At 35.8% G+C, this 22,423-nt stretch overlaps 1 protein-coding gene and 1 non-coding gene across 8 annotated transcripts in view; one reads left to right on the top strand and one right to left on the bottom strand.

The window, feature by feature from the left end:
- TCF12 (transcription factor 12) overlaps positions 1-22,423 on the bottom strand; it is a 352,252-nt gene that overhangs the window by 206,528 nt on the left and 123,301 nt on the right. The gene's annotated exons all lie outside the window — the stretch shown is intronic.
- Positions 16,667-16,772, top strand: LOC123789187 (U6 spliceosomal RNA). The gene has a single exon (XR_006778716.1). It is a non-coding gene; the product is annotated as a U6 spliceosomal RNA (small nuclear RNA).

The following is a 22,423-nucleotide window of genomic DNA, read 5'->3' as shown; positions in this document are numbered from 1 at the left end:
AAAAAAAAAATTAAAACATTCCTTGAAGTCCTCTGTGATTTAGATGAGAATGTGGTCTGTAGTGACTTACATACCACAAATTCTCCAGTAACTAGCCACAATTCTCAAGCCTCTTTCACAAGGACAGAACTGCCAAAAGAAGGGATAGGTAACAAACAGGAAAAGAGGAGTCAGTTTCCAAAGTAGAATCTACTAATCACTACGTCAGCTGGTAGGACCTTAATTTATTCTTTTTATGAACCTGTACTTTCTATATTAAGGGATTAATGTATATTTTTAAAAGTTTTTAAAAACACTGTAGTAAAAAAGATGGGTACCTACTACAGAAAACTCTCTAGGCACAATTTCAAGTGAACCATAAGCTTTGGAAACACAGAGAGACCATGAATAAAAATACAGTGTTTTGTTCATGCTTGGATAATTCTTACTAAAATTCTAGATTTAGGAAAGACTACAAGTTTGGGAAATATCACTAAAAATATACTTTGTTACCATCTCTCCTGGTAGAGATGGTAACTAACTAGTACTACTAGTTACCTGTGGGCTATATTCCAAGCACCTTCTCTGTAATCAACACCATAGAAGAGCAGCCAGAATTCCTATGAGGCCCAACCCAAGAAAAGGCTATTTATTAACCCACAAAATCCAGTAATAAAAAACTACTTATGAAACTGCAAATAATTTTATGAAAAGTTTTATTTTTTAAATCATACTTTCCATTTGCAACTATTTTTCTATACAAGTTAAGATGTGTGTATACTACATAGCCAAAATAAAATATAAACTTAAATTGACTACTGAAGGCAGAGTCTCAAATATTCATATACCCCTATCCTATTGCATTATTTACAACAACCAAAGGTGGGAGCAACTCAAGTATCCATTGACAGATGAATGGATCCATGAAATGTGACATATACATAAAATGCAATTTATTCAGCCTTAAAAATGAAGGAAATTCTTACACATGCTACAACTGGATGCTCCTGAAGACGTTATATTAAGTGAAATAGACCAGTCACAAAAAGGACAAATACTGTACAATTCCATTTATATCAGGTGCCTAGATTGTCAAATCCACGGAGACAAAAAGTAGGATGGTGGGACTGGGGGGAGGAAGGAAATCACACTTTCAATGAAAGTTCAGAACACAGAATATAAACATATTTTGATGTTATTATCCTAACGAAAAGAATCAGACCATAGTTTGTTTTATGACTGTGAACTGTCATATCAAATGAGAAACAAATATGAGGTCTATGTGTTATTTACATACATCTGTAACAGAATACAAAAAAGATAAGTGTCTGCCACAGAAAACATCACAGACAAGATTTTTAAAAGATATGTGAAATTCTGTGAAAACACATACTCAATTTTCATCAAGTGACACTAATCACTCCCACAGCATAAAAGAGCAAAGATTTAATGAATTAAATGAGATGATAATTAATTAAGCCAACAGCTAAAGAGCATGACATATCAGTGACACTGGACATGGCAGGGGGCTTCAAAGGATGCTAGAGAGTAACAAGGATCTGGCTAGGTTTGAAACTCAGAGCTCTATAGTTTTATTGTTAACATATTCATACTCTGAGAAGGTCGTGGCTGGCACTGACAAAAGCAAGAGTCATCTTTCAGCATCAATGACTCCTTTCTGCTGAAGACAATGGCTGTACGAACAGCAACATGACAGGAATAATAAACTTTCCAAAGCTTCAGCCATAAGGCCAAGGTAAGTAGAAAAAACAAATCACGCAAAGAAAATAAACTTAATACAGCACTGTACAAACTGATCAAAATTTATACAAATTGATCAAAATCTAAAGAATTATTATCAACAAGAAAATACAATATAGTTGCAATATAGTGATTGGGGAGAAAACATTTCTATTAAGATACATCTGTACCATCACTGTCATGTATTTTCTTTCCTTCCCATTTCTAGTCTATGAATTCCAATGTCAACAATTTTTAGAGAAGCTAGTTCCTCGACTGATAGATTAAAATGGTAGATGTAAGAGAAAATTTAACAATCACTGAGTGGTAGAAACACTTTGAGTCTTGTTTAATTTTCTAATAAATTGTTCTATTTCTATTCAACAAGATTAAAAGGGTTAATCAATAATTTAATATAGAGACTTAAATGACCCTTTTCTTTTTTTAATATTTTATATACAGATTCTCTTAAAGTACCTGCTTTTTTATATGGAACCAGATTCTCTTAAAGTACCTGCTTTTTTATATGGAACCAACTAAATACAGTGCAGTATATACTTTGATTCCATAGGCCCAATTTCAAAAGGTATACATACTATTTTTAATATTTTCCAGTAAAGAACTAACATTAAATTTTTTACCTTACATCAAAACAAAAAACAAAAAACAACAGTTTGTAAATTCAATGATACAATTCGCTACCTTCTCATTTAATAGGAAAAGTAACTAAAAACGAATCGTAAGTCACTACATACACAGGCAGATCCTTAAGAGGCTAGGACTCTGGAGAAGGAATAAGAGTTAAAACTGAATTTTTGAGGTATCAGCAAAATTCTTGGAGAAGCAAGCAAACTTCTTAGTAAAGTTTAACATATGGCAGTATTCTCTTCATAGAAAATATGAAGAGCTGAAATATTAGCCTACCTGCTTCCTCTCTGCAGCTACCATCTTTAGTTTTTGACCAGAAGTGTTCTCTTGAGTTAACCATGAAACTATCTCTCAATTTCTGTCCTACCTCATCTTTTATTCTCTTAGTACAGAGTCCTACAGAGTCCTCTAGGTTATTAACCACTAGCAAAAACTGGACACAGACTTTGGGGGGGGGGAATGATTTTTCTATACCCTAAACACTTGTGTTTTTTTTTTTTTCTCCCACATGGGCCCAAAATAGTACAGAGTTCATGTACACAAAGCATTACTCATGGTTTGCTGAGGCTCAGGGAAGCCCTGCCTGGAGGTAAAAGGGTTGAATGAGGAGAAAAGCTGCTGACCAGTTCCATCTTTTCCTACTTACCACTGTTACCAATGACTCTGTCACCTGAGGCTAAGACAAAAGTGACAAACAGGTCTGGAATTGAGAAGGTATTTCAGACAGTAGTGGGGAGTCTACTGAGCAGAGAAGGAATAAAAGGAAGAAGGGGGACAACACAAAGAATGGAGTTAAGAGTGGTTAGGATATCCCTGCAGTAAAGCTGGTAAGAAAAACAAGACACTACAACCACTCTGCCTGGTATCTATCCTTATGAAGAAGGGACATACATAAAGTTGGAAGGAAGAGCACAGGGAATTGTCTCTCTCTCTCTCTCTCTCTCTCTCTCTCTCTCCACACACACACACACACACACACACACACACACACCTTTAGGAGCACTGAAATCAAGTTTTTTATCCTAGCAAGTAAAATGTACTTCACAAATATCAAATCCTAACACTGTTATAAATAAGGGAAAGACAATATACTTTGCAGGATTGCCATCTGCTATAAGGTGATTCAATAAATGATTTGATGAAAGAAATTGGATTAGAGATGGCTGTCAGATAACCAAAGCTATGAATGTGTCTCTTCAATAGTTTCTTTACTCAATTTTATTTGTGGAGTAATGATATTTGTTTAGATAACACTCCAAGGCTACAATCAATTGTGAAATAATACACAAGTAAACCCTATGATTTTATATACTTGTGAAATAAATCTACCAATGTGTTTTTCCAGAAATTCATTGTGAAATGGGATCAATTAGAATATAACAGCAAACCTTCTGTTATGCTAAACATTAATGAAAACAAATAAAACAGAAAAGCTATGATAATATTAAAATCCTAAGTGAATGTAAGAGAAGTTAAGACATGGTGACTCATATGAAGTATGTAACAGTGATTAGAGAGGTTTTTTTAAACATAAAAAATTGAGATACTGCACAATGAACAGTCAAATAAAACAATCTAATTCTTTTTAAACGTATGTAAGAAAATAACAGTAAAAAGAGTAAAAGGAATCAAAGGTCACTTTTTAAAATTCAATCCAATTTCTATTTGGTATTATTAAGAACAAAAATTTACCAGTAGGGATATTCTAGTGCCAAAATACAATAGTAAACACATGGCTAATTCCAAGAAAATGACTAATTTTGAAAATAACTTTCACAGTTATTTTGCTATGTTATTAGCCACATCACTCTATATAAATACCATGTAAAGATACAATTAAAAGGACATTCCAATAATTTAAACAGAGTAGAGGATCCAAAGAAAATGGCAAGTCTACCTTTTTACAAAAAATAGATACTGCCTAATGGCCAGGGATTGAAACTAAATTCCAGAGGGCAAGCAGGTATGTTGTACTACACTGGGAGCTATCTGGTGACTCCGTATCTTGTTTCCCTTGCTATGTGAAAGTAGAGTATTCCTATGAAATGTCCTATGAAAAAGCTTGTAATCTGAAATGGCAAAACACAAAGAAGCAATTACCATTGGTAAAAGCAAAAATCCTCTTCTGATTTCTTTCAGTTACCAAAAGTGGGTACAAATGTAGGTTTTTGGTAAAAGCAAAGAGGCATAAAGTGAACTTTTGGATAGCAGGGGATACCTGTACCTCTCTCTCTAATATACATACAAAAGCCCTGTATCTAAACAACATTGTCAGTTGTTTTACTCCATAGAGGCACCAAAGACAGTCAACTCTTAAAAACAGGCTTGACTGCCTCTCTCAGACTCTGGATGTGTCTCAGCAAAAAGTCTGTCAATGCTACAATCCCATTAGATTGACTTTTACACATTTCCAAAAACCTGTGACTCACTATTTTTAACATGATCATCTTAGTCCAAGCCATCAACCATCATCTCTGACCTATATTAATGTAAGAGCCTCCTAAAGCGTCCCCCTTCTTCTAGCCCTTCTACAGTCTGTATTCTTTACAGAGCAACTAGACTGACCTTTTAAAAACAATCATGTCAATGCTATGCTCAAAATCTACCATAGGCTTCCCATCTCATTCAGGATTAAATTGGTCTACAATGTTTTACAGGTTCTGCCTGCCACCTCTCTCCTACTATTCCTTCTGTTGGATCAATCTATTTCAACAACATGGCCCCTGCTTTTGCTCAAATACACCAAATAGGCCCCCTTCTTGGGGCCTTTCCGTTTGCTCTTTCCTCTTCAAAAAATATTCCCCACCCAGATATCTGAAAGGTCTTTCCCTTAACTTCCTTCAGGTCTCTGTTCAAATGTCATCTTACAGGGGGATGTTTATTATCTGCCTTTCTCCAACAGATTGAAAAATCCATGAAAATAAGGGCACAGTCTATTTTGTTCACTGTTAAATATTTGGTACCTAGAAGAGTGCATGTCACAAGTAGGTACTAACAAATACTTATGGAAGATTGAATGCATAAAATGGAATTAAAACCAGTTTAATAAAAGCGAGGCTGAAACTGGTTCCCTATTTGTTAGCTTATCATTCCTTTTTTAAACAATAATCAAAACCAATATTCTAAATAACTATGCTTTTTGGAAAATTCTGTGAGAAGCAGTGAGATTGCAAATGACTCTATAAGCTAGACAACTATTCCCAAAGAGCAAAAATTATTAACTTTAAAACTTTTAAAGAAACTTTAGGCTTGGTAGCTAAACAACACAGATCTTAAATACTGTTAACTGTGAAATGACCTCATCATATGTTCTAAGAAAAATCACTTTGTACTCATTATCGTACAGCCTATAGCACACTGCTATAAAAGGAATTTTAAATAAAAAATGTCCCAAAAAGATTCATATCCTCAGCATGATGTTGGGATATTTACAAATGTGGTTAGAAATGTAATGAATCTCTTGATTCACACCCTTCTTTCATATTTCCTTAACCAGTCACTCCTCACATTAATTTCTACCTCATCAATATTCCAACTAACTATCCCACTTGTTCTCTTCACATATACAGTGCCCTGGTTCAGGTACTGTGTATTGCTTGTTCATCTTTTATGTTCCCATTTCAATCCACAGTTAACACTGAGAGCACACTTATCTTGCCATAAACACAAGTTGGATCACATCCATTCACTCCACAAATGTGACCCTCTGCTGCTTCAGGAAGAACACTCGCGCTCCTGAGTGCGGCATTCTTCAAGGCGGCCTTGATCTACCCTTTCAGCTTCGGTACTTATTACATCCCTTCAAATACCCTTCATCAGGGTATTAATCACTCCCCAAACATACCAAATTCATATTCTACCCCTATTGTTCCCCAGCCCCAGAATATTCACTTTCATCTAACCCCCAACCTATTAAATTTCTAGTTTTGATTCAGCCTAAGATCAAATGCCCCCTTCTCTGAGAAATGTTCTCCATCAACTAAGTCTAAATTAATCACACTTCTTGAGAAGTTTATTTGTGCTTACTCTGTCTTAAACACTGTTGGTTGTTTTCATTTACCTTCTACCAATAAAACTGTATAGTAGGGAGCATACCTTGTTCATCTCTATGTTGTTCTGGTATCTAGCATAAGTGTGGTATTCTGCATTCAAATGTTTACTGAATGATTAAGAACATAAAAATTAGGGCATTCATATAACTGTCATAAGAATTCAGTAACTACGGATAAGTTAAAAAGAAGAGATCCAAAATAGAAGAGTTATGTCTAGCAATCTAAGTAGATCAAGCATTAGTAAAATAATACTTATTTTTTAAATAAAGTATTATTTTTGAAAGCAGAAGGCAAAGACATTGCAGGAAACCTCAAAAGTGACCTAGTAAGCTCAGCTTCCGAAACAATGCAGTAAGTTACCACAGATAGCGTCTATAAATTCTGGGGAAAATACAAATATAAAACAACTACTTAGAGGCTCTGGAGAGTGAACAAAGCCAGGCTGATTTTAGATGATAACATAAACTTGGAAGAAATGACTAGAATGAGTGACTTTCTCTTTTTAATAGTTTTTAGGGATCAGAATAGGTGAGATTCCCATTCTTAAAGCTTTATCCCGCACATAAGCAGTAGCCAGAGCATGCAGGAACTGAAGTTCCAATAACTAACTGTCTTTCTAGCTTGAAGACAAAGAGGACAGAGCCAGGACACCCACAGTCATCACAAAGTAATGACAGAATCCCAAAAAGAAGAGATGTAGAAAAAAAGAGTTCCAAATTTTTGGTTTATCTCTGCGCCAGTCTTGGCAGAGCCCTGAAGCACATATTCACAGGGCAGGCCAAGACAGTATGTAGCTGAGGTTAAAAAAATCAAATTGAGATTTGAGCAGGTGCCAACCTCAGGCAACAGAGAGTTTGTACTTTAAGTCGAAATCCAATTAATGGCTCAGTAGAACAAAGAAATCCAAACTGTTTGGAGGAACATGAAAGAAAACAAAATTTCCACACAAATAACAATCACAGATACCCATAATACAACCCCCAATTCCTTGATAATGGAATGTAACCCAATCTCAAAGGAAAAGATAATCAAGGGAGACCAACCTCAGATGGCCCAGATATTGAGATTTTCAGACAAGGACATTACAGCAGATACTATAACTATGCTTAATGAGGTAAAGGACATATGCTCATAATAAAGGAAAAGACTAAAAATCTAACAGGGAAAAGAAAACAAAAGATAAGAGCTGTAAGCCTTAGAAATAAAAATTAAAATATCTAAAATCTTAAAAAAAAATTTCCAGGATGGGTTTAAAGGAAGAATGGTGATGACAGAGGAGTAAATTTAAATTTGATGACAGCTCAACAGAAATAATTCAATTTGATAAAAAGAGAAAAAATATCAAAAGAAAAATAAACAGGGAAGATATTAAAAAGTCTAACATAGGCATAATGATAGAATAAAGAGAACAGGAAAAAAATGTTAAAGAAATAATGGCCAAAAATTCCACAAATGGGGTAAGAGACATAAACTAACCAACTACAGACACTCAGTGAGCCTAAACAGGATAAATGTGAAAAACCCCACACCTAGACACATAACAAACTTCTGACAACCAAAAATACAGAGAAAAAATTGAAAGCGGTGAAGGAGACATATTACATACAGAGAAACTACAATTCAAATTACTGCAGACTCGTTTCCAGAAACTACGGATGTCAATACATGTGGAAACATATCTTTAAAGTAAGAGGAGTAGAGGAGAGCCCAGGTGGCTCAGTTGGTTAAGCGTCTGCCTTCGGCTCAGGTCATGATCCTGGGGTCCTGGGATGGAGCCCCACGATGGGCTCCCTGCTCAGCGGTGAGTCTGCTTCTCCCTCTCCCTCTGCCCCATTCATATTTTCTCTCCCTCTCTCTCAGACAAATAAAATCCTTTTTAAAATAAAATAAAATAAAATAAATAAAGTAAGGGCAGTGGAGGGGTATCAGTCAAAATACAAATATCCCTCAAGAATGGAAGTGAAACCCATTTTCAAAAAAAAAGAAGAGAAACTGCAGTACAATAAATACTAAAAGAAGTTCTTCAAGTTGAAGCAAATGTTATCAGAGAGAAACTTGGAAACTGAGGAAGGAAACAAGAGCATCAGAAATAGTAAATATAAAAAACTATGTTTTCCTTTTAACATTGTTAAAACATTTATACAAAAAATTACAGGCATACTATGGTGCTTCACAGATATTTTATTTATTACAAACTGAAGGTTTATTGCAACCCTGCATTGAAGAAGCCAATTGTACCATTTTTCAAACAGCATTTGCTCACTTCACGTTTCTATGTCATATTTTGGTAATTCTTGCAATATGTCAAACTTGTTCACTATCATTATTATTTATATGATGATCTGTGATCACTGATTTGATGTTACTATTTTAACTTTGTTTTGGGGAGTCGCTGCACTTAATAGATGTTTTGTGTATTCCAAGTGCTCCACCAACCTACCACTCCCCAATTCTCTCACTCTCGTCATTATCCAGCTTCTCAGGCTTCCCTGTTCCCTGAGACACAACGGTATTGAAATTAGGCCAACTAATAACCCTACAATGGCCTCTAAGTGTTCAATGAAAGAAGAGTCGCACATATCTCACTTTAAATCAAAAGCTAGAAATGAATAAGCTCAGTGAGGAAGGCATGTCAAAATCTAAGACAGGTCCAAAGCTAGGCCTCCTTGCCAAACAATTAGCCAAATTCTGAATACAAAGGAAAAGTTCTGGAAGGAAATTACAAGTACTATTCCAGTGAATACATGGCTAATGAGAAAGCAAAACACCCTTATTGCTGATATAAAGATTTAGTGGTCTGGATAGAAGACCAAAGCAGTCGCAATATTCCCTTAGGCCAAAGCCTAATCTAAAGCAAGGCCTTAAACTCTCTTCAAGTCTACGAGGGCTGAGAAAGATGAGGGGGCTGCAGAAGTTTGAAGCTAGCAGAGATTGGTTCATAAGGTTTAAGGAAGCCATCCCCACAACATAAAAGTGCAAGGTGAAACAGCAAGTATTGATGCAGAAGCTGCAACAGGAACCAGAAGACCCAGCTAGCATCATTAAGAAAGGTGGTTATAGCACTGGGTATTATATGAGACTGATGGATCACTGACCTCCACCTCTGAAGACATTAACATAAGTATTAATTGAATGTTAATTAATTGAATTTAAATCTAAAAAAATTTTTAGAAACAATGCAAGAGGACAGTGGATACACAGAATGTGTGTTTTTGTTGCCATAGAGAACACTTTGTCTTAGAGGTGAATTAATGTTTCTATTTCTGAACAACAAAATGTTTGGTAACTTTTAATTAAAAGGCTCAATTAGTTAAGCACCTGCCTTCTGCTCCGATCATGATCCCAGGGTCCTGGGATCGAGTCCTGAGTCAGGCTCCCTGCTCAGCGGGGAGCCTGCTTGCTTCTCCCTCTCCCTCTGCCCCTCCATCCTGCTGATGCTCTCTCAAATAAATAAATAAACTCTTTAAAAAAAAAAAGGCTCTTTTGGCTTAAAAGAAAAAAAAAGAAAGGTATCTATAACAAACAACGGATTTTCAATGTAGATGAAACAGCTTTATTTTAGAAAAAGATGCCATCTAGGACTTTCATAGATGGAGAGCAGAAGTCAATGCCTGGCTTCAAAGCTTCATAGGACAGGCTGACTCTTATGTTAGGGGCTAATGCAGCTGGTCACTTTCAGTTGAAGCCAATGCTCATGTACCATTATGAAAATCCTAGGGGCCCTTAAGAATTATGCTAAATATACTCTGCCTGTGCTCTATAAATGGAATGACAAAGCCTGGATGACAACCTATCTGTCTACAACATGGTTTACTGAATATTTGAGCATACTGTTCAGACCTACTGCTCAGAAAAAAAAAGGATTCCTTTCAAAACATTACCACTCATTGACGGTGCACCTGGTCATCCAACAGCCCTGATGGAAATATACAATAAGAGTAATGTTTTCATGCCTGCTCACTACCACATCCATTCTGCAGGAGTAATTTTAATCAAGGAGTAATTTTGACTTTCAAGTCTTATTATTGAAAAAATATAATTTCATAAGGCTAGACCTGCCATAGATAGCAATTCCTCTGATGGATCTGTGCAAAGTCAACTGAAAACCTTCTGGAAAGGATTCACCATTCTAGATGTCTTTAAGAACATGTGTGATTCATGGGAAGAGGTCAAAACAGCTACATGAACAGGAGTTTGGAAGAAGCTGATTCTAACACTCATGAATGACTTTGAGCAGTTCAAGACTTCAATGGAGGAGGTAACTGCAGATGCGGAAATAGCAAGAGAACCAAAATTAGAAGTGTATTCTGAAGATGTGACCGAATTGCTGCAATCTCATGATAAAATTTTAATGGATGGGGAGCTACTTCTTATGGAAGAGCAAAGAAACTGGTTTCTTGATGGAATCTACTCCCAGTGAAGTTGCTGTGAAGATTGCTGAAATGACAACAAAGGATTTAGAACATTAAAAAAAAGTTAGTTGATAAAACAACAGTGGGTCTGAAAAGACTGGCTCCAATTTTTAAAGTTTTACTGTGGGTAAAGTGCTATCAAACAGCAGCGGATGCTACAAAGAAATCATTTGTGAAAGGAGGAGGCAATTGATGCAGCAAACTTCATTATATGCAGCAAACTGTCATTATAAGAAACTGCCCCAACCTTCAACAACCATCACCCTGATCAGTCTGCAGCCATTAAGATCAAAGCAAGAACCTCTACCAGCAAAAAGATGACAACTTGCTGAAAGCTCTGATGATGGTTAGCATTTTTTAGCAGTAAAGTATTTTTAAATTAAGGTGTGTACATTGTTTTTTTAGACATACTATTGCACACTTAACAGACTACAATATAGTGTAAATATAACTTTTAGATGCACTGGAAAAGCAAATCATTTGACTCAATTTATTATAATATTCACTTTATTGTGCTGGATGGAAATAAACCCACAATATCTCTAAAATGTGCCTGCACAACATTCTCTCATAGGAGTTAAAATATACTTAGAAGTAATACAAATGAAAAATACAACATAAAGCAAGGCAGCAGTAAACAGACTTGTAAGGTCACAAGATTTCTGCATTTTATGTGAACTGGTACCAATATTAACTCTAAATAGACTGTGAGAAGTTAATGATGTGTATTAAACATCCTTAGAGAAGCTACCAAAACAGACAAACAAACAAACAAACTAAGGCGTCGTCAGAAAGCTAACAAATAAATTAAAAGGGAGGCTTAAGAAACAGTCATATCTAAAAGAAAGAACCAAAGAACAGTCCAACAAAATACAGAGAAAAACAGAAAAAAATTACTTTCCCAAATCCCACCACAGAATGAAACATTCCATTTTTGTCTAGGGAGGAAGACAAACAGAGAAGCAATCAAACAGATACTACTCCTTTCAATGAGAACACACCTCATTGCTCTGCGTGCTCATAAAGTTCATGGTGCTGCTCTTTTTGAACAAGACGATTATATTTGGGTTTGGTGGTGGGGAAAGGAAGATGAAAACATTACAACTGTACTTGTACATTAAACAAAAAAACATACAGTAGCATACCAATGTGAAAACTGCATAGACAGGTTTTTTGTTTGTTTGTTTGTTTTTATAGTACCCATTAGGATCATAAGTCAGTACCAATAAAGCAGCTTCTGCATAACTACCAAGTACATTTTAGTGGATTTTTGCTGATTACCTAACACAATTTGCTATTTAAAAACAGCTGTGTGAGCAATTACTATTCTTAACTTAATTCCACAAACAATTCTATTCATTTCCTGTAATGAGGCCTGTGTACTCCCTGCGTTCAAGTCTTAGACCATTAATTCCTGCAATGGCGACACACTCTGCCTCTCAGAAGAACTCCATAAAAAATTTTCCTTCATATTTTCCCTATATTTAAAAATCTCTTCCTCATATATTCTTTAAACTATGACTCATTTCTTCTAGACTCACAAAACAAAAATTTACATTGACCACCTGCACTCCTTACAATTTATTTACTCACTCATTAATAAATCTCTTGCTACTGCCTAGTCTCTTCCAAGACCACAGCAGCAAATCCAAACGCCAGGCAAACAGAAGACTCTCAAGTAAATGTTTGTTTATAAAATAAAACGGAACTTTTTCAAATCATCAAAGGTTATCCTAAAATAAAATACAAAGGCCCTCTCTTGGTCTTTGTTTCTTACATCTCTGTATCAGAGGTCAGCAAACTTCTCCTGTGAATGGCCATACAATAATTATTTTAGGCTTTGCAGACCATACACTCTCCTTAACAACCATTCAACCCTATTATGTAGTACAAAAGCTGCCATAAATAAAATATAAACAAATGAACAGTGGTTTGTTCCAATAAAGCTTTATCTACAAAAAACAGGTGACAGACCATGGATCATATTTTGCCTACCTCTACTCTATGGCATTTAATCCTGTTAACCACGATGCCTCTCTAGGATTTGCTGACATTAACCTTTGGGCCTCTATTTCTGCATAGAATCACTTCCTCTTCCATGTGAAAATTAAAAATACCTGTTCTGCATCCCATGTTCTTCTCATTTTATGTTCTACCCTTTGGACAACTAATTCAGTTTTATGATTTTGACTGTCTCCTCCAAATGAGGTTTCCAATGTACATTCCCAGCCTTAATCTTAGTTCTGTATTTTGGGTCTTAAATCATCAAACACTTGCTGGAAACTTTCATTTGGTTTTCCTGCCATTACCTAAAACCTATCATATATCTTAATACCAAATCCTCTGTATGTCCTTCATCTCTTCCTCAGATGCCTTTGGACCCTAATTATTAATATTTCTAATATTGAAGGTAGTACTATAATAGTGCAGGTCAACTGGACTTGTAAACTGGCATCATCTTTGATTCTCCCTTCTCTTCTCCCTCCCTATCCCTATCCTTACGAAGGTCTCCTGAAGCAGCCTTTCTGTTCCTTTTTATTCTGGGATTTCAGGATATTCTACTTAGACTTTTTTTTCCCTAGAGTCTCTCTGAATCTTCCTAAAACACCATTATATAACATTTCACTAGCTTCTAATATCCTGTCCATGTAATCTTCCTAAAACAAGCCTATAAAACACATTACCCGCGGATTTAAAAAGTAAACAGTTCCAGAGCCCCACTACCAAGAAAATGAATCCCAAATTCTTCAACTTGAAATGGAATATTTAATCATCTGTTCTACAAATGTTTACTGTCAATTGTGCTGGGTTTTGTCCCTCCTATGCTCAAAACCTTTGAAAACCCAGTTACAATGGCTTCTTCCCTTCTAACCCTAGGAATCAAAAAACTTACTAATTTCTTATTATGGCATACACGCCGATGGTTTAGGGAGGATTCTAGGCACTGGTGATACAGAGATGCTCAAGACACAATAACCCCACCCTCAAGCACCTGTCATTCAGTGTCTTACCAAACTCTCAACTGTAACCATGAGGCGTATCTACAATACATAGTACCTATCACTTATGAACATTTCATTGCTCTTGTTATTCCTCTAGCACTTCTACCTCCTCTATACTTAATTAAGTCTTATTGGTTTAACGCTCACTTTCAATTCCACCTCTGCTGTACAACTTGCCCAACCTCATTAATCTTTACCCAGTCCTCTTCAATACTTTTACTGAACTTAAAAATCTATGTCACACAGCACAGAAGTTATAACTGTTCTTAAGTGAACACCATTTAACAAGCAGCCTCCAATTAATTTAAGAGCACATTCAGTTCTTATTCTGTATCACCTACGGTGCTGAATACATAGAACAAGCTCAATTACAAAAAAAAGGCTCTTATACACTAAATAACACCGGAAATTAATATAAGGGCAGATTTTCTAGTGGCAGGTACAGCTTTTTACTTATCCACTTATATTGATTCTCCCCAATCTCACTTAACAATACGATTTTGCAAAGTAGCCTTCATAAAGGACACAACTGATGACCAAAACACAAAAGAAACCACATTAAGAAGACACTTAGCTGAGACCCTGACATTATTAGCACAGTGCTCTAACGGAATGAACTAAAACTCTCTTGTTCACAATCAGCTATATTTATTGTAGGACCATATAAGCAAAAATTAGTGCCATGTACAGATTTCTAAATTTTGAACTCTCATAATGTCTAACCCATAAAAAAACTGAATTTAAGTCATTTAAAAATATCTACAACTTATAAAGATGAGTAATTAGATCAAAAACCTACCACAGCATCCACCTTTGGGGTGATTACAACTAGCTGGAAAACTTAAGTCACTGCCTATGTAAATAAATCATATCACTCTTGAAATCTTTATCTCGGAATATTTTTAGTTTAAAAATAGAGGAGTGTTTATCAAAAGTACTTGTCAGCAATTAAAAATATACACTAACAATGACTTCCATTAAATAACAGAATATAATCTTGACATAAAAATAAGATCTGTATACCAAATCTTACATACTGCCTGTGGGTATGTAAAATGATACATTTTAGAAAACTGGCAGTTTCTTTTTTCTTTTCTTTTTTTTTTTTTTTAAGATTTTATTTATTTATTTGACAGAGATAGAGACAGCCAGCGAGAGAGGGAACACAAGCAGGGGGAGTGGGAGAGGAAGAAGCAGGCTCATAGCGGAGGAGCCTGATGTGGGGCTCGATCCCGTAACGCCGAGATCACGCCCTGAGCCGAAGGCAGATGCTTAACCGCTGTGCCACCCAGGCGCCCCCTGGCAGTTTCTTAAAAGATAAAAATATACATACCCTATGATACAACAATCTATCCCTATGTATTTGCCCAAGATACAGTGAGAAAAAACATAGTCACAAGGAAACTTTTACATTAATATTAACGACAGCACTCATAATAGCTAAAACTGGAAACAATCCAGATGACCATCAATTTAAAAAAAAGAATAGGGACACCTGTGTGGCTCAGTCAGTTTAAGCATCTGCCTTCAGCTCAGGTCATGATCTCAGGGTCCTGAGACTGAATGAGCCCCATGTGGGGATCCCTGCTCAGCCGGGAGTCTGCTTCTCCGTCTCCCTCCCCCTGGCTTATGCTCTCTACCTCTCTCTCTCAAATAAATAAATAAAAATCATTTAGAAAGAACGACAGAGAGAGAGAAAGAGAGGGAGGGAGGGGAAAAAAAGGAAGGAAAGGAAGGAAGAAGGAAAGAAAGAAGTTTATTCATTCAAAGCAATCCTGTTTGGCAATACAAAGACAAGGACTGGGGGTACACACAACAACATGCATAAATCTCAGTAACCTTATGCTTAGTAAAAGAAATCAGACACAAAAGATTCCATTTATATGTTGATCTAAAACAGAACAAACAAAATCACAGTGATAAAAATAAAGACAGTGGTTGATTCTACAGTACAGTTGATTAAGAAGTAGTACAAGGAATATTTATGGGGTGAAAAAAGTTTATTGAACAACAAAATGTTCTAGTGACCATTTTTCTAAGGTATTCAATTGAAAATAACAATTATAAACTATGGGCAGAATTTTTTAAAACTATTTAAAGGCAAGGAAGGGTGACCACAAGTAGGCAGAAACTGGAAAGGAAGACACTCCATAGCATGGCATATTGTGGTTGAACAAGCAGAAAGTTACTATCTTCTTTGTTAAAGAAAACAGAATTTGGGAGCACCAGTGTGGCTGGAAAGTAAGGAGGGGAATCATAGAAAGGATAAAGCCACAGTTGGGGAAGGTCCAAAAATTTACATTTAACTCCCCTCAAATCTTTGGCTGACCTAACAACATAAACATAAGGGGCAATATAAGAAACCCAACTGGAAGTAATATCTACAAAGCTAAAATAAGTGACCATAGATTTCAATACTAATACCACGGAGGGAAGTAATCAGGGATGCTTGGTAAATAATTTGGGCTTTCTACAAACCTGCTTTAACAAAGCATAAAACCAAGCATCAAGATAACTGACCAATAATGTAACTACTTACCAGAGCAAAAACCAAACCTCTGCAGACGAGAAACCAAAACCACTACAGCACATCTTGCACATTTTCTAATACAAAATAAAAAATTAATACAGGTGTGGAGAAATAAAAATATGACTTAGAACTCAGGAAAAACACTCTATATGTTGAGATCACAGATGTTGGAATAAGGAGGAAAAGATTTTAAAGCAGCTATTATATATTCAAAGACTTTAAGAAAAAGATGGTCAAAATGAATGGACAGATGAGACACTCTCAGCAGAGAAAATGGAAATGTATTTGAAAATGGAAATTCTAATGCTCATTTTGGCACACATATACTAAAACTGGAATGATACCGAGAAGATTAGCATGACCCCTGCACAAGGATGACAGACAAATTTGTGAAGCATTCCATATTTAAAAAAAAAAAAAAAAAAGGAAAGTAAATGGAAATTCTAGAATTTAAAATTGTATTAAATGAAATAAAAATTCACTGAATGAGCCAAACAATGAACTGTAAATAGAAGAAGAAATTGTAAGTGAAAAGGAATAGAAATCAATAAAAAATTATTCAATATAAAGTAGAAAAAATATTGGAAAAAACAAATAGCTCCTTAGCTACTTGTTAAACAATAATAAATAGTCTAAAATAAATGTAATCAGAATATGAGAAGTAGATGAGAAAATGATGCAGAATATACATCTGGGGGAAAAAATTGCAAAAATCTTCCCAAATGTGTGAAAAACATCACTGACTGCATGCAGATCCAATGACCTCAATAATCTCTAAGCAGGAAAAATACAAAGCAAACGTCAACAATACACACAATCATCAGATGGCTGAATGCAAACACAAAGAAAGAAATTTTAAATTCAACCAGAGGGAAGAAAGACAAATTACATAAGGGGAAATTGATATAAATAAAGGCTGACCACTCATCAAAAACAATGGAGGCAAGAGACAATAAAATGACATCACTAAAGTTCTAAGAGGAAAAAAAAGTCATCTCAGAATAACTGCCTAGAGATTTGAAGTACAAGAAATACTAAAGTTTTCATGCTGAAGAAAAATGACACCAGATAAAATTTGGATCCACAAGAAGTAAAGAACAGAAATAGCAGTTATGTAAGGATAAACGACCATTTTTCCTTGATTTTCTTTAAAGTGCACAGGATTACTGAAAGCAGAAAGTATGAAGTTGTTTTGAAAACTTGAAAATACTTTTACAACAAAGAATAAAAAGGGTAAATGAAATAATTCAAGATTCTTAATTTTATATTGATATGGTAAAACATAAAGTGCATGTAGACTGTAATGAGCGTATACTTAAATCCCTAGAGCAACCCTTAAAAATAATTAAAAGAGGTACAGCTAAAAAAGTCATTAAAGAAATAAAAATAGAATACAAAAAATATTTGATTAACCAAAAAGAAGTGAGAAAGGAAGAACCAAGGCACAAAAAAATTAAACAACATGATAAAACTAAATATAACATAGCAGTAAGAATTCAAGTATTGGAAAGAACATAGAGCAACTAGAACTCATACATGGCTAGTGGGAGTATAAAATAGTGAAATCACTTTGAAAAACCCTTCAGCAATTTTTTAGAAAGTTAAACATATTTCTATATATGACTGAGAGATTCCAGGAGAAATAAAAATGTTTATGTTCGCAAACTGAATTACCCAAGACTGTTTCTAACAGCCTTATTCACAATAGCCAAACACTTAAAAACATTTCTAATGACTGCAGACACCTAAATGGATAAATAAATGATGTTTTATTAACACAATGGAACACTGCAATTCAGCAATAAGAACGAAGTGCTATACACAACTTGGATGAATCTTTTTAGCAAAGAAGCCAGACACAAAAGAGAACATACTATATGATTCCATTTACATAATATTCTAGAAGTGGCAAAACCAATCTAAGGTAATAAAACAAGAATGATCATTGTTTTTTAAGTAGGGGGTTGTTTGGAAGGGGCCATGAGAGAACTTTCTGAGGTGCTACAGGTTAGGTTTCCCAGGAAACAGACTCTTTAGATGGACTACCTGTATTCAAGAAGTCCTTTTATGTTCAATGCCTATGATGAGGTGAAGGAAGCACAGTGGGTACAAGAAGCAGCTGAATTGTGATACAACAGCAACAAATGCCTTAGACCATCACATGGGCAGTTCTCAAACTGGGATAGGCCTTAGAAACTGTCCTAAATTGCAGCAAGTGGACCAAGATCTTTATACCTCTCCCCCTACCCTACCACTGCATTGACCAGTCATCGGATACACGCAGCCCCCAGAAAGTAGGTGTGACAAGATCAAGATAGTTCCCTGCAGCAGAAGGCAACTCTTAAACTCTCTGGTGAGAGTTGTCCACCAACATTCCCAGCAGCTTGGAAAATTAACGTTCAATTCTGGAAGCATGTCACTGTATTCATAACATGGCATGAGAGAAATGTTTTTATCTTGATTGAAGTATTAATTATACGGGTGTGTATACATTTATCAAGCTCACTGAACTGTACATTTAAGATCCATTTGGGGCACCTGGGTGGCTCAGTCGGTTAAGCATTGGACTCTTGATTTCGGCTCACGTCATGATCTCAGGGTTGTGAGACTGAACCCTGTACCCGGCTCCACACTGGGCATGGAGCCTGCTTAGGATTCTCTCTCTCCTGGGGCACCTGGGTGGTTCAGTCAGTTGGGATTCCGACTCTTGATTTTGGCTCAGGTCATAATCTCGGGGTCCTGGGACTGGGTCAAAGTCGAGCTCCGTGCTCAGTGGGGGAGTCTGCTTGGGATTCTCTTTCTCCCTCTCCCTCTGCCCCTTTACTGGCTCACACCCTCTCTCTTTCTCTCTCTCTAAAAAATAAATAAAATAAATCTTAAAAAAAAAAAAAAGATTATCTCTCCCTCTCCCTCTGCCCCTCCCCCCAAAAAATCCATTTATTTCACTGTATGTAAATTATACCCCAAGAGAGGTCCTCCCTCTACGTGCTTTAAAAATGTTATACTCTTATTCTGGGTGACTGCCCCCTCCCCCCAAAAAACCCCATACTTAAATACTAACAAAGTACAACTTGGAATGAAGAGAGACAGAAGATTAAATTTTAAAAACAAGGAACAGTACCATAGTCAAACTACAGCTTTTAAAACCTTAGTGGGTATCCATAGCAATTGGCCCCCAGTATTAGAGACCATAAGAAAGAAAAAGATACTGACATTTAGAGGTATTTACTTGAAGTTCAAATAGAAGTCCATACCCATGTGGCCAGAATGACATGGTGATTTGATACAAAGTGGCATGGTGATTTTTTTAATAAGATTTTATTTATTTATTTGAGAGAGAGTGGGGTGAAGAGCAGAAGGAAAAGTAGACTCCTGCTGAACAGGGAGCCCGATGAGGGACTCTATCCTGGGACTCCAGGATCATGACCTGAGCCAAAGGCAGACACTTAACCAACTGAGCCACCTAGGTGTCCAGCAGCATGGTGATCTGATAGTCTTTGTTGAAGCAATGGAGGGCAAACACCTGAAAGAGTTTTGTCATTTAAAAAAAAAAAGTGCAAACCCAAGCTCTCTCTTTCCATTACCTTTCAAATATTATCTATTCCTACAATAAATATCCATTTCTCCCAATTTTGGGACTGGCAATACGAAATAAAATTATCAATCATTACCAATGCAAACATCACAGTGCTATCATATATTTAAAATAAATATGCTTTGAAGGACTATACAAAGAGCCTAAGGAAAGACTGTTAGATGATAAATTCTTTCAGAAGTTTCTGAAGAATTAATCCAAGAAGGTTATTTACACTGTGAAGTGCAAAATACTATTTTAAATCAGTATCAGATTAAAAGTGACTTTTATCACATTATGAGCACACATGGTTCTGTGCACATATAACTAAAAATTTGTAATTTCCCAGGGGAGAAACAGTACATAAATAAATGAAAAGTTAGTACAAACTAAAATAATATACTGAAAAACTACATAAACGACACAGTAAATGCCTGCCTTTTTCAAAATAGGAAAGAAGATTTGGTCTTTCACCATGGTTACAATTTTACTGAAAGAGTATGAATGGTGGCTTAAAGTTGGTAAGTCCATCCAATTACACCCAGGAAATAACCTAAAATTAAAGGGTGAGAAGGTAAATGCAAAGTTATTTTTGAAAATTTAAGGCAAGTCAAAGATAGAAAAATTCATGTTTTAGAAATATGCGTTTTACACTCAATATTTAAGAGGAAGGTATTTCTCAACTGAAGCTGAAGTTTCTTAAATAAAATTTTCAGAAATATTTGTTTTCCTTCATGATCCACACAGAACAGAAGGGGAGGAAATTAAGTATACTTTTGTAATACTTTTGTGCTACTGCAATAACATACTACTCACTCCTAAAAGTTGATCTTCAATTGCTGCTCAATGTGAAAATCTCCATAACCCAATCTATTTGTGGTCATCTACCTCCATTACAATTTCTTATATTAAGCACTCCATTAAATTACTCAATTGATAATTATTTCAAAATAGGTTTAAGCATATGAAATCATTACCTTGTTAGTCTTTTTGAAAATAAGATGGTACTCAAGATATAAGTACAAGAGAGTCTAACCTAATGCAACTGTTTATAGACCCACTTCTTTGCTAACCTTGAAATACAGGTTAGAATCTCACAATTTTATTTTATAAACATCTGTGATAAAATAACCTGTTTGTACTCCTCAGTATCATTTAAAATGTTTTCTAAATATCATTTAGAATATCTTTCAAATATATAAAACCCTCTGGAAAAAGTGGTCAGTGATAAAATGCTGACAAAATACTTTCAGTTGGTAGTATTTCCTAAAGCAGGAACCCCATTCTGACTTTGTCCTATGGCCTCTGGGTGAGTTAGTCATCATCCTCCTGTTAAAACCCTTAAAACCTTCAATCCAAAGAATTTGTAAAGATGAAGTACATAGTTTAAATAGATTTCTGCCCCAAGAGCAAGGAACTAGACTTGGATTCTTGATCTCCTCAATTATGTCATTTACAAGAGAGAAGAAAAGATGGGCAAGTATGAGGAGTTTATAAACTGTTCAGAGCTGCTTTAGGAGAGAAGAGAAAGAAAAAAATCACCATACTTTGATTTCAAAGTAATTAAAAACAGATCTGTGTCTTCCATTAGTTAGTTCATCAAGTGAACACACACTCAATCCTAAGTGGTATACCCACCTGTCAGTCTCAAAGTAGAAAGGCTTGAACTGTATTGACTTATCCAACTCTATATCCATACACAATATCCTCCCATCACTTTTCAATATTCAAACCCCTGGCGCAGCTTGCCCTGGCTTTCTTCAAAACTGCATTCCTACCTTTGATCAGACTGAGTTCTATATCTCCTGCTGTCCCAGAAAAACCTCTCAATTCCTCCCTTGGATATATGGGTGTGTATACATTTATCAAGCTCACTGAACTGTACATTCAAGAGAAAGATATTTATTGACAGCGTGAAGAAAACTTGACATATTCTAAACATTTATTTATTCCAGAAGTTTAAGAGTGCCAAAAAAAAAAAAAATGGATCTAGCTGATTTCCTTCCATACCTAATTTCTCTCATTAGTCTCTCACTTTGTCTTTTCAGCTTAACTAAGGACACAATACATATAGTAAACTCTTGACTACCAAAAAGCCGTATCAGGAAAATATGGTTTACAGGCCACTGGACCTAACTTTTCCATTTACTAGGCATACGATAACTCTATTAAGACTATTTCATTCTTGGGGCGCCTGGGTGGCAAAGCGGTTGAGCGTCTGCCTTCGGCTCAGGGCGTGATTCCGGCGTTATGGGATCGAGCCCCACATCAGGCTCTTCTGCTATGAGCCTGCTTCTTCCTCTCCCACTCCCCCTGCTTGTGTTCCCTCTCTCGCTGGCTGTCTCTCTCTCTGTCGAATAAATAAATAAAATCTTTAAAAAAAAAAAAAGACTATGTCATTCTCAAAAACTGGAAGTTAGTAACAGTACATAACGCACAGACTAAGGATGAGAATGAAATGATACCTACAAGGCACTTAAACAGCA

Source organism: Ursus americanus, chromosome 36, assembly GCF_024610735.1.
Source record: "Ursus americanus isolate L20-20 chromosome 36, mUrsAme1.1.p, whole genome shotgun sequence".
In the NCBI taxonomy this organism is placed as follows: Eukaryota; Metazoa; Chordata; class Mammalia; order Carnivora; family Ursidae; genus Ursus; species Ursus americanus.
The sequence above is the reverse complement of the archived record's forward strand: the minus strand, read 5'-3'. Positions and strand labels throughout refer to the sequence as shown.